Source organism: Rhea americana, unplaced genomic scaffold, assembly GCF_003343005.1.
Source record: "Rhea americana isolate MKP2758 unplaced genomic scaffold, rheAme1 scaffold_399, whole genome shotgun sequence".
Classification (NCBI taxonomy): Eukaryota; Metazoa; Chordata; class Aves; order Rheiformes; family Rheidae; genus Rhea; species Rhea americana.
This window is the reverse complement of record NW_028186533.1, coordinates 47,128-62,850: the sequence shown is the minus strand read 5'-3', so window position 1 is coordinate 62,850 and position 15,723 is coordinate 47,128. Positions and strand designations below refer to the sequence as shown.

The window sequence follows — 15,723 nt, the reverse complement described above, 5'->3', positions numbered from 1 at the left end:
GGAGCTAGCTCCAAGATTACCATCCGGGACTCAACGTCAGGGAGAGATGGATGTCGCTGCAGGGGTGGGAGACTCTTCCCATTCCCCTGTCCGCTCCCATACTCATCCTCTTTCAACCAAATAGCAGCCCAAACACCTTTTGGTACTTGCAACATACTAACTGAATGGCTTTTGCAATGAAGTGGGAAAATGCAACAAGCAATCCCCTGCCGTCTCCATCCATATTGTCATCTGTGTGAAGAAACAAGTGTCACATTCACACCTTGGCACATCTCCCTCTTCTCTCCCAGGGCTGCAGCTAAGGAGACTTAACACCTTTCACAAGACCCCAGTGAGGACGTGCTGCCCTGGCCTTATCCATTCAGGACTCTGCACTGAAATGGCTGAGCTGCATGTTGAAATCTCCCTTCTGCCCAGTTCAGGGTGGAGACAGGGACACAGTGTCCCACCTCTCCAAAGCAGACCTATTACACTCACCCCTAAGCATTCTTCTCCCACCTGGGAATACAGATTCCAAGATAAGGACAACCTTAACAGTAGCAGCTGCAGGCATCAGCTGAAGAGCAGACCCCAAGCCAGATGTGAGCAATATATGCTCAGATCTCCAGARCTGAGCCAGGAAGGTTTCAACTGCACTTCTAGTCTGGCCTCCTGTGTCACAGCCAGGGTTTCTCTGTCACCCTCTCCAGCAAGCAGAATTATGTGCTTCAGGACATATGTCTCAGGCAGAACAACTTGAAATGGGCATGTGGGGTAAGACCTAGAGAGCTCACGGCATCCCATTGCCCAAGTCCTGAAATGTCTAGGAGAAGATCTTGCCAGATGGACCCACTAAGACTGCGCAGTGAGGAAGCCTCATTGCCGTCTCTGGCAAGTGCCTGGGGAATAATTCCTCCCTAATGCGAAACCTGACATCCAAGCTGAGTCTGGGGATGTCAAGATCCTCACCAGTGTGTCCATGGAGAAACGCTTACCTGTGTCACTGTCCTASCAGGGGAAGAAAAGTCATCCACTTAAGAGACAAATCTCATTAAATGGCTAATCTCTGAACTACCGACCTTTCTGGATCCACCCTCACCCACTCCCACCCCCAGGGGCACCAAACTAACCCAAATCACAATACTCCACAAAACCTACAAAAGCACTCAGAGGGCTGAAAATGAGACCAGCAAGGAAGATGAAAGGACTGCAGCTTCTTATCTAGGTGAGAGAGTGCAAGGTAATTCTGGACCAGTTTTGTCTCCTGCTGTAATCACCCTTCTAGTACCCCCTAYCCCCAAGTAACCACCTGATAACCAAAAGGTGACAAAGGACCATATGCACAGAGAGTTGTAAAGCCCCAGGAGGGAAAGCATCCGGAAGGATGTAACAAGGTGATAAATGAGCTAAGGAGTCTAGGTCCTGGTTATGGGACTCAAAGAATAAAAGGGTCTGATTCGACTGGGGAATTTGAAATTCCTTGAGCCTATTGGCTGGTCTGATTCACTCCCCTAAAGCAACCATGCCCTGGTTCGTGCAAGCTTGCCTAGTTTTTGTGGTTTTCTAAGTATTTTCACACCTAGATATTAATCCTAGCTCAGGATTATTGGACAATGGGTTTTATTGTTATTTTGACTGGAATGGCAATAATATTTGTTTACCTTTATAATTATTCTGTAAATTCACAATAAACTAGTTAACYTTAAACTGCTAGTCTGAGTGTCTGTTACTGTATCCTGAACCAATTCTGCAAATAAACCTTTCTATGCAGAGAGGAACCAGGCAAATCAACAGTCCCCAGATGTGTGATAAGCATGAGAAGGAGAGTAGAATAAAAAACTTCCCCTGGCAGAGGCAGGATGAGAAGATGAACTGAGATGCAGCAAGGGAGAGCCAGCCTGGCCAGGGAATAGAGCAACAGTGGTGTCCATCACTGCGGAGCTGTGAGGATGAGGGAGGTACATCTGTGCCAGGAATAGCTAAGATCATGCCTRGTGATGAACTTAGTGGTGTTTCAGGGTCTGTTCAGGCCTGAGACCTCAACTTATAGGGAGCAGAGGAGAACACCGAGCCACTGGCAGTGGCTGTAACGGAAGGAAGAAACACTGTGGAGGAAAGTGAGTCCCTCTCAACCCTCTAACAGCTAGAGAAGTCGTGATGCTTTGCGTCCTGGTGCCTGGCTCTGGAGGAAAGTCTGGCCAGCCCTTTGCTCTGACACACTCCTGCCCTCTTCACATYGCCTCAAATGAGCATGGGCAATCCCCCACCCGAACAGACATTCCCCACAGCAGGGAAGGCAAAGCAAAGGGAAGGCTCTTGGGGCTCTGGACTCGGATCAGACAGAACGAGCCTGGACTCCCAGACTTTGGTCCCTGCTTCCACATCCAATGCAAAACATACAGGCAACATAACTTATGAGTGCCCAAGTCAGCAGTGGGAAGAGAGCTTCCTTGCAGGAAAGRAGAACCCTGTGAGGTGTCAGTTTCCCACAGGTGACATCCCATGGGGACCCTCCCACACATGGTGCAAGCTGCATCACTGCTAGACCATTTCTCCTGCCTCTCAGGAAGTCAAGTACAAGTTCCCCAGACTCACTCAAGCTGGTGGGAGGCATCAGGTCCAGAGCAGTGGAGGCTGGAACAGGAGAGGAAATACCATTGGGGGACTCTGGGCCACACAAGGGAGCCATGGATGCAAAGACTGGGATACTGCCACGCAGCACAGCATGGAGACCCACCATCAGGCTCTCCAAGCAAGGACACTTACCAGAGCTGGTAGAAGACTTCAGCTGGGAAACTGCTGGAACAGAAACAAGTTTGGGTTCAGTGAATTCCCTCTGTCTGGCCAAGACACCCAGCAAATCCCAGCAGCCAAGTTTAGTCCAGCCACAGGCACTGTCTCTGACCTGGGACTGCCTAGAGGCAACTCCCCAGTGCCAAGGCACAGGCCTTGTGTCAGAGCCAATGCTGGATCCTCTCAGCACCAGTGCTCCAAAATCCTCACCACACATGYCTGCCCCCAACTTCCCCCATCACAGCATCCATTCATGGGCAGGAATGAGCTGCAGCATCCCTGGACATCAGCCTCCTGCCAAGAACTACCCCAAAGTGGTGCCAGTCAGCACCCAGACCAAGGAGCCAATTGACTTCAGTTTGGAGACCTTAGAGCTTTTTTCACCTCTGTCTCTAAGGGTCCTAGTGGAAGTCAAAGGCTGTAAGCACCTATCTGCACCTTGGGCAAGCTAACTTCAGGTGGGATGATCCCCCAGGAACTGGTGTTTACCCCCACCATGGTGAGGCCTGGACCCACTGCCTTGGAAGTCAAAGCTTGGTGTGGATTTCACCAGCTCATCAGATAGAGGCAGTAAAGTCTTTAATGTATCTACATCTCATCCCTCCTTTCGAACACCCATTCACTAGCAGCGTGCGTAGGAACAGCTGGACACAGAGCTATGGATCGTGCACAAGTACTTACAGGAGGTGGTAGAGGAGGCAGGGTCAGTCACAGGTACTGTAATGGGAAAGCAAATGGGTCAGCATCAAGGGGAGGGTGGGTGAGAGCACAATTCTCTGCATGTATCCCGACAGGCCTGAAATCCCCAGGGAATATGACTGGCAAGCAAAGGGAAAAGAGCAAAAGCCATTTACCATAAGGAGAACAGAGGATGCCAGATATGGCAGCAAGCTGGAAGCACGAGGGGGATCCCAGCCCATGCCAGGGGCTGGGAGGGCGGTCGTCAGGGAGAGAGGGGGAACAGGAAGGGGTGGGCAGCCTGCCCCATGCACATTCCCCAGCTGCCCAGCATCAATCCTTGTCCCTGCTGGGCWCCAGCCCTACTCACACCCAGCGACCAGGCTGCCGGCCAGCCCTGCCARTACCAGGACACCCCAGAGCTTCATCGTTCCTGAGTCACAGAGGGGGAGGCTTAGCTGGGGAGGACCGTGGGGAACCTAGAGAGAGGTCCTGCACTGTCCCTACTTCTTGCTGCCTTATGAAGGGAGTAGGTGCTGATCAGAAAGGGGTGGGAAAAGCCCCCAGGAACTGAGCTAACGAGAGGAAAATTCCAAGAAGGAAAATAACCCAGAGGCATCCGGGAGGGAGGAGATCTGGCACAGTGGCAGGGACRATGTGACACTGAATTAGGTAAACAGGCTCCAGGAACGATTCTGACCCCAAGTGCTAAGTCTACCTGCCAGCCTGGGGTGCAGCAGATCCTCTACGCAGACACTTTTTAATCCTCATTTCTAAGGGATAGTCCCTCCAGCCCTGAGGGCTAGTGCCCCATTTCTGGTCCAGCTGAGCCTCATCTGGGGTCAATGCCCTACTGGACGTGGCAGCTGGGGCAGGGGCTCCTTAGGAGGAAATAATTTTGGGGAGAGCTGAACTGGGGCCAGACAGAGACTTACAGCGAGGAATGCCTAGGAAAGGAGCTGGGGTTGTGCACTCAGATCTCCTCATCCTCTACAGGAACAGGAGACAATGAACAATCATCTCAGCCCTTCCTAAATCTGCCCCTGGCATGGCAGCATCATCTCACGTGGTCGGTTTTCAGGCATTCAGATGTAGGTTATTGCTTGAAGACAACAATGCCTTGAGCGGAGCTGAGAAAATACAGGATCAAGGCCAAGATCCCCTCCTGGGTGATACAGGATGCCCCTGTCTGAGCTTCAGGGAGAAACTATGCTCCAAGCTTTTTCTTCATTCACCAGCACAGCCCCAAGTGTCTTCCACCCTGCTTTTCTGGGAGCCCTTTTCTGTCTGCTGGGGACGGAGAGGCAGGCTCTCCAGGCAAGCAGAGAAGGAGAACAGTCCAAATCCATAATCCAAAGCCAGGGGGGAGCACATGTCAACTCCTTCCTCATGTCCTGTGTTYATCCATTGCCCCAAACCTCCTCTGAACACTCAGATCCCAGTGGGTCATTCCAGGGGCAAAGCAGTGGTGTTGGATATTCCTGCAAGAGATGGAAGTGGCCTGTGGCATCCTTGAATACTACTAGACCCCTGCTCCCAAGAAAGCCACCCAATCAATGGATCATGAGGATGGAGGAGGTCCTGCGCACAGCATCTGGCATCCAAGCCCTGTAAGGTAATCAAGAGGTTGGGGACACAGAGACCTTGTAGGTTTGGGTCTTGAGATCTGTCTTTTCAGGTTAGGATGCTGTGGTCCCACTGTAGAGACCAGATTCTGAGGCACATTGGGTAGGCAATTTGGAGCTGGATTTTGTTGCTCAGAGCAGGACAGAATTGATGGACAACAGCCCTTCCAGGAGTACATGACACCAAGGAGGTCCTCTGCCCACCTCTTTGTCATTTCCCACCAAGATCTGTGCATCCAGACCACCAAAATCCCTGCAGCTGGGCCATGGAAGCTCTCTGCAATCTGCCTGCTAGTCCCTTTTGGTTGGTGTCATGTTCTCCATTTGGTGCTCAGCTCTCTGCCCTGGGCCAAAACCTGGATGCAGCTGAGGCCCTGGAGCTGGTGGAGTCTCAGCAGGTTTGGAAAGCAGTGGGGTGATTTCTGTGTCAGACAAGGGCTGCAGACCGTGTGACTACAGATCTGGTGGGTGTCCTAGGACCATCCTAGGACCATCACACACAGGATGAAGATAACATTATACTGAGGCCCCAAAGCATGGGATGTAACTCCCCTCCCCTTCCAATCCATTCCTTCTCCCCACGCCTTAAAAGTGTTTATGCAGTACCTGGAGGAAGATTAGCTCCTGACTGATGTCTTCATTTACATATACATAGATGTAGCCATGGAAGCTATTGTCTGCCCCCACWAGAACTAGTGCAGACCCACGTGCTCTCAGAGCTATTTGAGATCCCTGCAGTATCCAAGGCATCTACACGTGTGACAGATGTGATCTAGGGTGGTATTTCCCCCCCAGAGCAGCAACCAGAGGAGCTCTGGGTCTCAGCTGCCACCAGCCACCCRACTCGGGCACTTGAATTGAGTCCTTGGCTGGGCAGCAGAGCAGGGGGRAGATTTGGTTAGTCTAAAACAGTCACCTCCATTTAGTAGCTGGATCACACCATGGACTAGACCYCTCTATGAAGGGAATGCAGACTCTGGCCCAGGGGACGTGTCCATCTGAGTCCTTCCCATGTTGGTTTTCTCTGTCTGACGAGCACGTCACACAGTAGCAAAGGGTTCCTGCTTGCAACAGTGCAGGGCACCATCCAGCAAAAGCGAGCCTTTAAAATACAGAACAGGAGACAGAAGAGCTCATGGGAGGCTCCTGTGAGCTGTGAGGTGGGAGGTGCAGTCAGTGGGAGCTGACCCATATGGGTCTCAGGAGGGTTAGTGAGTTCTGTCAGTCCTCAGAGCCACAAGGGCTGCTGCAGAGTGCTGCTGTTACAGACATCAGCAGAGGGGAGCAGGACAAGGGGTATCCAGCAGAGTGGAGGCAGCTTGAAAGCTGATACCCTGGGAAACCCAGCAATCCCAGACYGTGAGTCTGGTGTGATCACGGGTGTGAGACAGCCAGTTGGGCAGGACCGAGAGAGGGGTGGAACTTGTCCTGTTTCTTCAGAGCAGTCGTTCGATCTCTCTGCCGTTGCAGGTCTCTCTGCATCATGAGCTGCTCCCTCATGATCAATCCATGTCTAGTGCTGATATGGTCCCATCAGGAACCCTTCAGGATTTTATCTCTTGTGAGGTGAGCCCAGAAGACCCAGAACAGATGAGCAGCTCCCGGCAAAGTTGCCTTCATGGCAACTTCAAGGCTGTGTCTTGTATGAGCCCAAGGTTGTGCCTGGGACCAGGTAGAACTCTGTGTATCTGAGATGATCTGTACTAGCTGGCATCTCCAGATGCCTTTACAGCTCCTTGACATCCTTCCCAGACTCCAGGGAGTCCCTGGTCCTGCCTTTATTGACAGAGCCCTAAACAGAGCAACCTGACAGGCCTTGGRATACAAACAGTGTAGTGCATCAAGGATTTGTCTGGAGTCCCAGGAGGGTTCATGGGACGTGTGCTGTCCTGGGGGTGACCTTTGGGTCTACAGCATGYGCTGCACTGCTCAAGGAATGGAGGCCTGTCAGAGCAAGGCTGGTGTGCCTTACATCGCAGAGTGCTCTCTAGCTGTCTAGAAACCACTGTCAGCCCACGCACATGTGCACATGCTTGTGTGCACACTCACACATGCACAGGAATGAGGATACACAGGCACACACGCGTGCACCCACACGTACTCGTGCAGGAACATACATATTTAAACACACACGTGCATTCACATGTGCACRTATACATTCATTATATGCCCACATATACCTGCATCACAAGCCTGTGCAAGCCCCCACATACACAAAAACTATATTCTGGGGAAACTATAAGCTAAAGTTAGGAAATAGGATTTAGGGGATTTGTTCAGCTGTAACTGAGCTCATGTGTCACAGCAGTCAGGAATGGTACTGGGGGACAACCTCATGGCTCAGGGCAGCTGAGCTGTGCTTCAGTTCCTCACAGCCACAAGTCACAGGCAGACAAACATCAGGCAGGACAAGACAGGCAGCTATTTGAATTTTGCTTYATTGGTAGCTTTTGCCACGGGTAATGAGCATGCAGAATGGATCCCATGCAAGAAGAGCGACAGGAGGAGCTGGTGTCACAGGCAGCACTTGGAATTCAATGAGATCCAGCATCAGGGAGTTGCAGCAACGGCTGTGCAGAAGCAGGGATGTCGTAGGATGCCTGGAAGGGGAGGGCACAAGGTATCCTGCTCCCTGTGCAGCACGTTCACAACACAGGGCTGCACACCCGGCCCCAAGAATGGTTCTGAGTGGCACCATGGAKGACCTCCCACTGGTTGCCCCGAATCTTGCTCTGAGTCAACCTTCCCGGCCCAGCTCTGACCCCAGATAATTTGCCATAACACATATGGCCTCAAAAGACCCTAGTGTGGAATCATGGGGAGGTTTGACTGCTTGGTTCTTGGGGCAGGAGCAGAGAAAGAGCAGGGCATCACTGGCAATAAAACCCCATCCCATGGTGGAAACATCTCAGCCACCCCAGCACCCTGAGCTCAATCTGGGCCGGGATTCCCAATGCCCTCCAGAACATCCCTCCACCCAACACCCAGGCCTTGAGTTGTACCAGTACCAGAGACYGGGCATCCCAAGTCCCTGGGGTCCCCAGGGAGGTTACCTTAGAAAGGAAGATATTTACTGTACTGGTTGCCCTTTAGCCTTCTGAAAGAGAGAAAACACAGAAGAGGTGAGACCTGACAGTTCCCAGTCACCCCGCAGCTGCACTATGACAGGCATTTTGTCCCCTACAGGAATATTCAGCTGGCTCCCAACACCCATGGCTCATGCCTCTCATAGCCCCACTCCCCCCCCTCCCACAGGAATATTCAGCTGGCTCCCAACACCCATGGCTCATGCCTCTCATAGCCCCACTCCCCCCCCTCCCCACTATGTCTCCCACTATCACCTGGTGTGGAAGAGTCAGAAGGAGCTAGACATACCTCTCACCACTGCAGCACAGTCCATGCTGGTGGCCTGAAACCCCATGTCAAAGCCTTCCTGACCTTTGTTCCCGTCCACCTACCCCACGCACGCTTTTTTCCACCAAACAGCAGCCGCACCGTCCCAACGAGGGTATCACCCAGAGATCTCAGAATGCTTTCCAGCAGGTCAGCAACATCYACCAAAGCTCCTTCTGAAGCCCTTTCCTTTATATCATCACCTGTAGAATGAAATGGTGTTATCTGAACTCCCCAAAGTGCAGCTAAAGTTTGCACGGGTCCCCCTCCATGATCCCTTTCACTCACAAAAGCCAGTGGCCCTGAGGCCTGGCACATCTTGCCCTGGCACYGACACCCTGTCCAGGGCCAAGTTCAAGGAGCTCAATACTAGTGCATGTGTCAGCTGGGGACAATCCCATAACATGCCTGTACTTGAGTCCCATCTGGGCAGTGTAGAGATCAGCACTATCTCATCCCTGGGGGGCTCAAGCACAAGCATAGTAGTGATAGGTTCATGTCATCATAGTCTGTGCTCCATGAGTCCAAGATCCCTCTCTGTCTACTCTATGCCTTGGAAGGAGAAGTGGGATACAGGAGTATGACTCACTTGCTAGGAGTAAGCCAACCTACAGAACAAGAGAAAAACCAAGAGGGTGCAAGATCCCATCCTCCCAGGCAAAACTTCTGCCTTGAAGCCCAGCCACCAGATCTTTTGGAGAAGARGATTAGTACATAAGATTCCCAACTTACCAGAGTCTGCGGGAGGTGTTTCATCAACAGCAACTGCAGATGGAAGAAGAGTGGCATTACAAACCTGGACAGGGTCTCAGGGTGATTAGAGAGGACCTGCTGGTTTCTGCAAGTCCCTCCTGTGGGTCTATCAACTTGCCAGAAGCAGCCTGTTTATGAAGGGGCATGAGGATGCTCAGAAAGAGGGCAGAAGAGCAGAAGATTGAGGACAGGGAAAGGATGAAGGAGAGCTTGATTGGGCAAGGATTTGTTTGGGAGCCCAGTAAAGATCTGCAGAGGTTGCTGGGTGCCTTCAGCACTCAGCAAGGTAGGGATGATCTTGGGATGCTTGGCCCCTCCCAGGAGCAGCCCCCCAGTTTCTCATCCCAGAGCCAGGTTCCTAGTGCAGGAAGTCCTTCCTAAGCTCTCCGTTGGAGGAGAGCCCCTTCTCACTCCAACGCCTTTTCTCTGAGCACCAGGGCAGGGCTCATTCCCATGGTGCCAAGGGTGCACAGCACCTCTGCCATCATGAACATGACAGAGAGACCTGCCAGACCCTGCACCCAGCTCCTCGTTGTAAGTGCATGGACTATCTGGCCCTCTCCTTCACTCCAGCAGGGCCCACCCCRGTGCCCCCATGTCCCTCCTGGGGACCTGCCCTACTCACGCCCAGCAACCAAGCTGCAGGCAAGTCCTGCCAGGACCAGAAGAACCCAAAACTTCATCGTCCCTGAGCTGAGGACTTCAGACATGCACCACAGGCAAACAAGAGATGCTGAGCCCAGGCTGTGGTCTATGCCCTTATGAAGCAAGYAGGCACCAATCAGCGAGAGTTGGGAGGGCCTGAGGATGCACAGTCACATCAACAGAGAGTTTCCAGGTATGGGAAGATGTGTCTGCCCAGGCACCAAGCCAGGGGAAGGATTATCCTGGATTAACGATGCAGCTCCTCTGGGGAGAAAATCTGGCCCCTGCTGCCAACCCCAAACACACTAGAACAAGCCACCTCCTCCCCATGGTGCTCCTGCCATTCCAGTAGCTCTATCTCCCAGCTGTGTTCTAAGCAGGGCAGTACCTTACCCTCCCTGACACAGGTCTCCCAGACCCCAGTGGGAGTCCCACTTGTAGGAGCAATTYCTGAGAGTCTCAAATCCCTGGCAGGTTGCAGGGTCCCTCCGCAGTCCAGCTCTGCACACACCTCACCATTTCCCAGCTTTGGTTGAGTCCTCTGCCTGGGAGCTGAGGCTCCTACAGCTCTTGAGAAGCGATGCCAACATCTTCATGGATGTAGAGATGTCAAGGCCAGAGGTGAACCTTACATCTTCCAGTCAACTTCTTGACTATCACCAGATGCAAATAACTTTGTCCAGCTACTCCCCAATAAACTCCATAGTTCCCACTCACTCCATAATTGCCCAGGATACTTCATACTTCCCCAGTACCTCATAGTCACTCCATAYGCTCTGTAATCCCACCATCTACTCCGTAACACCCCAGTAAACTTCATTGTCTCCCAGCACAGTCCACAAGAGTACACACCTSCTGCCCACTCCATAGGCCTCCACCTACTCTGCAGCCCTCCACTCACTGCATRGTCTCCCCGGGCACAGAGTGCATAAGCCATAAGCTCTGTGTATGTTTTGCTGTCTGACTAAACTGTCTTGCAGAAAGGTGGTCTTGTCTACAACACTGCAAGCCACAGACCTTTTCCAGGTCATCGTGGAGCTTGTTTCTACTCTGCAGCTTGAACCAGGGTCACTTCATTTCTTGCCACTTGACAAGTAAGAGGCAGCAAAGGGATGCACGAGAGCCAATGAAGTCTTGGCAGGAAGGGATCATGTGAAGCCAACCCAATTTCTGTCTCWGATAACAACAGGCCTTGTGCAGAGGAGGAAGCGGTGAAGATTGTGCTGGGCTGTTCACACTGAGTCACACGCAGCCTCTGGAATCAGGGAAACATGGTGCAGATAAATGTGGCACACTCAGATAAACTGAGTGTAGGATGGACCTGCCTGGAAAGCTGGATGCAGCTCAGTGGGTAGCAGCTGGATAGGGATGGTGCAGGAGCATTCTCATGGGGCCACCTGGGCCCTGTCCAAACCTAGCTCCTTTTCCATRTTTCAGTGACGAGTGGGACAGAGAGTCTCCTCCGCTCTTTGGGAGAGTCCACACACCTTTTGGGACACACTCTGRGCTCAGAATATCTTTACTGATTGAAGCAATCGTTGAGTCAAACAGGATTTGATGCAGTGAGAACAGGGGTAGGGGCTGGAGCACAGGGAGGAAAAATGAGCTATACAGATGAAAGAGGGGCGGCAATAGCTCTGCAGGGAAGAGTGAAGGTTGCTGTGAATTGCAAACATGTGGATGAATAATCTCCCCATGCTGCTTAACAAACAAACACTCTCCTGGAATGATACGTGAGCCAAGGAGGGAGAGATTCATGTCATGTCTCTCCAGACAGCTGCAAGGCAGGCATYCCATCTGAGCTTGTCTTCTTCTGACACTGGGGAAAATGAGATGCTTCTACAGCTCGGTTCGTCAGACCTGTATTAGACACGTACAGGGGGTGGGATGAACTTCATGCTAGCATCTTGCAAGGATAAAGGCAGCGTAGCGTGACCTGCTCAGATGCAGACACAGACAGCAGTCACTGTGCAGCCCCTGGGCGTACAGGTAGGGATTCATCTCAGTGATTTTAGACCTCTAGTCTATGTGCCTTGACTTAAACTGCAGGAAAACAATTTAGATACAACTTCAGGGAAAACTTTATAGAGGTAATGACAGCAGGTCCCCAGCTCAGGCTGTCTAGGATGATACCCAAGATACATAGACACGTCTACCCCAGGAGATGCTCAAGCAGGCTGGATCATGCCTGGATGGGCAGGTGGATCAGGTGCTTTAGTAAGCGCTTTCCAGATGTACTTTTATGATATGGTCCCTGCTTGCAGTTCTTGTTCTCTTTCTCTGCCACACCAAATAGCTCTCTGTTTTCTGTGGGAAGGCACTCCTACAGCACACCGAGTCGTTTCTCCATCCTTTGCCTGAGCAAAAGCATCAAGTTCCTTTTGTGCCTGGCAGCAGGTTGTGTTTTTTTCAGATTTTAAATGAATATTGTGACTCTTCTCTGCACAATCTCAAGTCCTTTTTCAGTCTAAAACCTGCAAAATCACATTGTCCCCACCCAGGCAGGGTCTCTAAGATTATAGATTGTGTTTGTGAGAGCCTACCACACYAGGAACTGAGATAAGAATATATCTATCCATTTTCACCCCTAAATCCCTCATGATTCCTGTTCCCCAGCGTGGCTCCCAGTCTACCCTGGCATGCTGTCTGTCCTATGTAACATCAGACAGAGCCTTTGCTGTGTCTCGTGGTCAGAGACAGAGAGTGAATTCTTCATATTTTCCATTAATTTGTCCTGTCCAGTGCCCAAAGGAAGGTTTGTGTCACTTTGTTTGCCTTGAGATTAAGTTTTTCAGCTTGTAGCAGTCACCACTGGCTGAGACTCCCTGGAAGAAGGCTGGGGTCACACACTGAGATCTCTTCATCCTCTATGGGAACAGGAGTGAGAGACTAATCTCTGAGCATCCCTAACTCTGCCCTGGGGTGGGATTTCAGGCACCCGGATGCACGTTGCTGTTTGAAGCCAATAAGCCCCCGAGCGGAGCTGAGCAAACACAGGTCACAGTTGGGATTCTGGCTCAATTATAAAATGTTAAAATATCCAGCGTGAAGAGGTTGCAGAGCGTGTGTGTAAGGCTGGGGTTGGCCTGGCTCTGTGGTGCTCCCATACGTCTGCGTGACCTTGAGAACAGACTGAGGGGCCTATGAGGAGATGTGGAGGGTGCTGGTGACAGTCCTGCTCCAAGATACAGTTTGGACAAGATCCTATCTCAGCAATACTTCTATACTATCACTAAGATATTAGTATGACTATTCGTTTTTAAGATATGTCATTTACAATATATTCCATCCTACCRGGCTAATTCGTGAGATCAGCAGATCGGCCTAAAAACCCCAGGCTCAGGTCTCAAAAGTACAAGAACTTCAACATTTACATGGAATTTAATGAAATAGAGGTTCCAATTTTACTCATTTCTGCAGCAAAGCTGAATTAAGATGTTATTACACGTCTTATGCCCCACCCCTGTTGCCAGCTAGTTCCCAAAGGGTGTTCARTTCAGTGCTCTGGTTTTCAGCCTGTCGCCAGTCTGATCTGACAAATGTTTTGGAAGTGTTGTGAGGAAAACAGGAATGTTATTTCCAGGGGGGATAATATTTCCTTGGAAAACCAGGCTGCAGTGTAAGATGGGAACAATTCCTTAGGAGCTGGACAAAATCCCACATGGCTCTTCCCTCCCAGACGGCCCAGGTGGGAGGAGAGCAGTTTTCTGCTCTAGAGGTGTGCAGAGATGGTGGTTGGCCCTGAGGCAATTGAGCTCCTGCTCAGACAGCAGCATCTGGTCAGCTTCTGCAGGCACTGCTGGGAAAGCTGGCCTTTGATGTCCCCGGGAACAGATCACCCTGAGCTACAGCCATGCTTCTCCAAAGCTTTCTTATGATAATCCGTACAGCCACATCCAGAACCTGCTCAGCAAAGCCTGATCCAAACAAAAGGGGCTGKTGAAGGTTATTGCTCTGTTCATCCGATGAATCAGGTCCAGGCAGATTGTGGGGGGGTGGGAAGTTATCGCTGAAGAGACCCCAGCCTGTTTGCACAGCCAGATGCCACAGCTGGCCAGCAGGAGTCTCCAAGTCTGGAGTGTCCTTGGGTCCCATGCAGACCTCTCTGCCAGCACTGGAGAGGCGGAGAAAGCGCAGCCCTGGGCAGCCCCAGCCAGCACAAAGCAGCCCTGGCAGGCTGGATACAGTCCCTACACAGCTGGCTGGCACCAAGGGGACCCACGGCACAGTCAGGATCGGCTGCTGAAGTCAGACTTGTTGCCGCAGGGACTGCGTGGATAATCCAGGCTAATCCTCTCTTTGGCTGCTCTCCACTGGGAAGTCCTGGGGGTTATTTACCCACTAGGACTTTCCTTTTTCATTAATTTGAGCACTCATGCCTTGAGGCATGTGTCCTCCCTCCTCTCACCATAAGGCATCCAAAAGCGGAGGGTCACAGGCCATTTACAGGGAGCTACAGCGAGCTCACAGATGATTTTGCAGGGTGCTTCTTCCCCAAGGAGCGCCATCCTGGGGTGTCCTGGTGCTGGCGGGCAGCCTGGTCATTGGAYGTGAGTAGGACTGGTGCCTGGCAGGAACGTGGGGTGATACTGGCTGGGTTCCTGGGGAGCTGTACCGGGGGACAGGGAGCTGGGTGCAGAACGTGGTTGGTCCTGTGTCATGCGTGTGATGGAGGGGGCCATGCTCCCCAYGCAATGCAGGGACAGGCAATGCCCAGGGGCACGGAGAAGTGGCCCAGGATGAGAAGAAATTTTCCTCCAGCAGAGAGCTCAGGAGAGTTTCCAGCAGTGCGGGGGACGGGAAGGGGATCCTGCACTGGGAACTGGGCTTTGGGGTTGGCCACGGGGGGTGCTGAGCACCTCAACATCACCTCGCTTTAGCGGGCACTGAAAGCACCCCAGATGGGGATAATATCTCAGTTGTAGAGAGCCAGGATTGGGGAGCATGGAAACTCCCTCCTGAGGTCGCACGGCTCTGACCGGGTTTGACCCGTCCTGGTCCCCTGGGTAGATCTGGAAGGGCTCTGTGGCATCATGTGGCAGGCGCAGAGCTAGGTCCTGAACCTGCAGCAAGCCTTGGAGYAGCCAACAGGAGCCCCACAGAAGCCAGTCTGCTGCTACCGCATGGCCCAGCCTGCACCCACAGCCCCTCCACAGTGCAGCTCAGGACCATTCCCAGGGTCCGTCGCGCAGCCCCATGCATGAGCATGCTGCACGGAGAGCTTGACCCTTCCTCTCTCCTGGCTCTGCACTGCAGTCACTGCTGTCCCTAATGCTGGGTCTCGTTCAATCCCCAGAGCCACTTGGGCCACTCAGTCCTCCCACATCCTCCACCCCACAGAGCTGGGAATCAYTGTCTGGCACGGGATCTGCTCAGCGTCCACATTGACTGGGGCCAAAGTCACCAAAAAAGCACARCTGAAGGAGCTGCTTGCTGTGTCCTACCTCACGTTTAGCTCCTGGCACCTAGTGTTGAAACGCATTAGCAGAAATACTCAGGTCAGCCTGGGTGCAGCATTAGCAGGAGCATGTGCRAAGGCACCAGCAGGAGCAGCAAAAGAGGGGTTAAGGGAGCAGCCAGCATTCGCTGCTGCGGAGCATCGTAGTGCGGTTTCGTTCAAATGGCCAGATCACAAGGAGAGGAAGAACAGACAAGCTGTAAAGATAAGGCAACAGGAAGATGAAGAACAGGCCTGGAGTCATAAAATACCCAGATAAGGAAACAGAAGGGAGAGTTAGGAGGGGTGAGAGAAGATAGAGGTAAAAAAGATCCCATACAGCATCCACTTTTATAAAGTTAGAGTTATATCCGAAACCCAGCTCAGTGTCTCCTCTCTCTTGCCCACCAGTGACTGCCT

At 52.1% G+C, this 15,723-nt stretch overlaps 1 long non-coding RNA gene across 1 annotated transcript; it reads right to left on the bottom strand.

Moving 5' to 3' along the window:
• Positions 1 to 7,499: 7,499 nt before the first annotated feature.
• Positions 7,500 to 15,720, bottom strand: LOC146590872 (uncharacterized). Its single transcript, XR_014896906.1, has 5 exons — positions 15,644 to 15,720; positions 9,201 to 9,233; positions 8,534 to 8,671; positions 8,129 to 8,172; positions 7,500 to 7,675 (listed from the first exon to the last, which is right to left on the bottom strand). It is a non-coding gene; the product is annotated as an uncharacterized LOC146590872 (long non-coding RNA).
• Between the last annotated feature and the right edge of the window lie 3 nt (positions 15,721 to 15,723).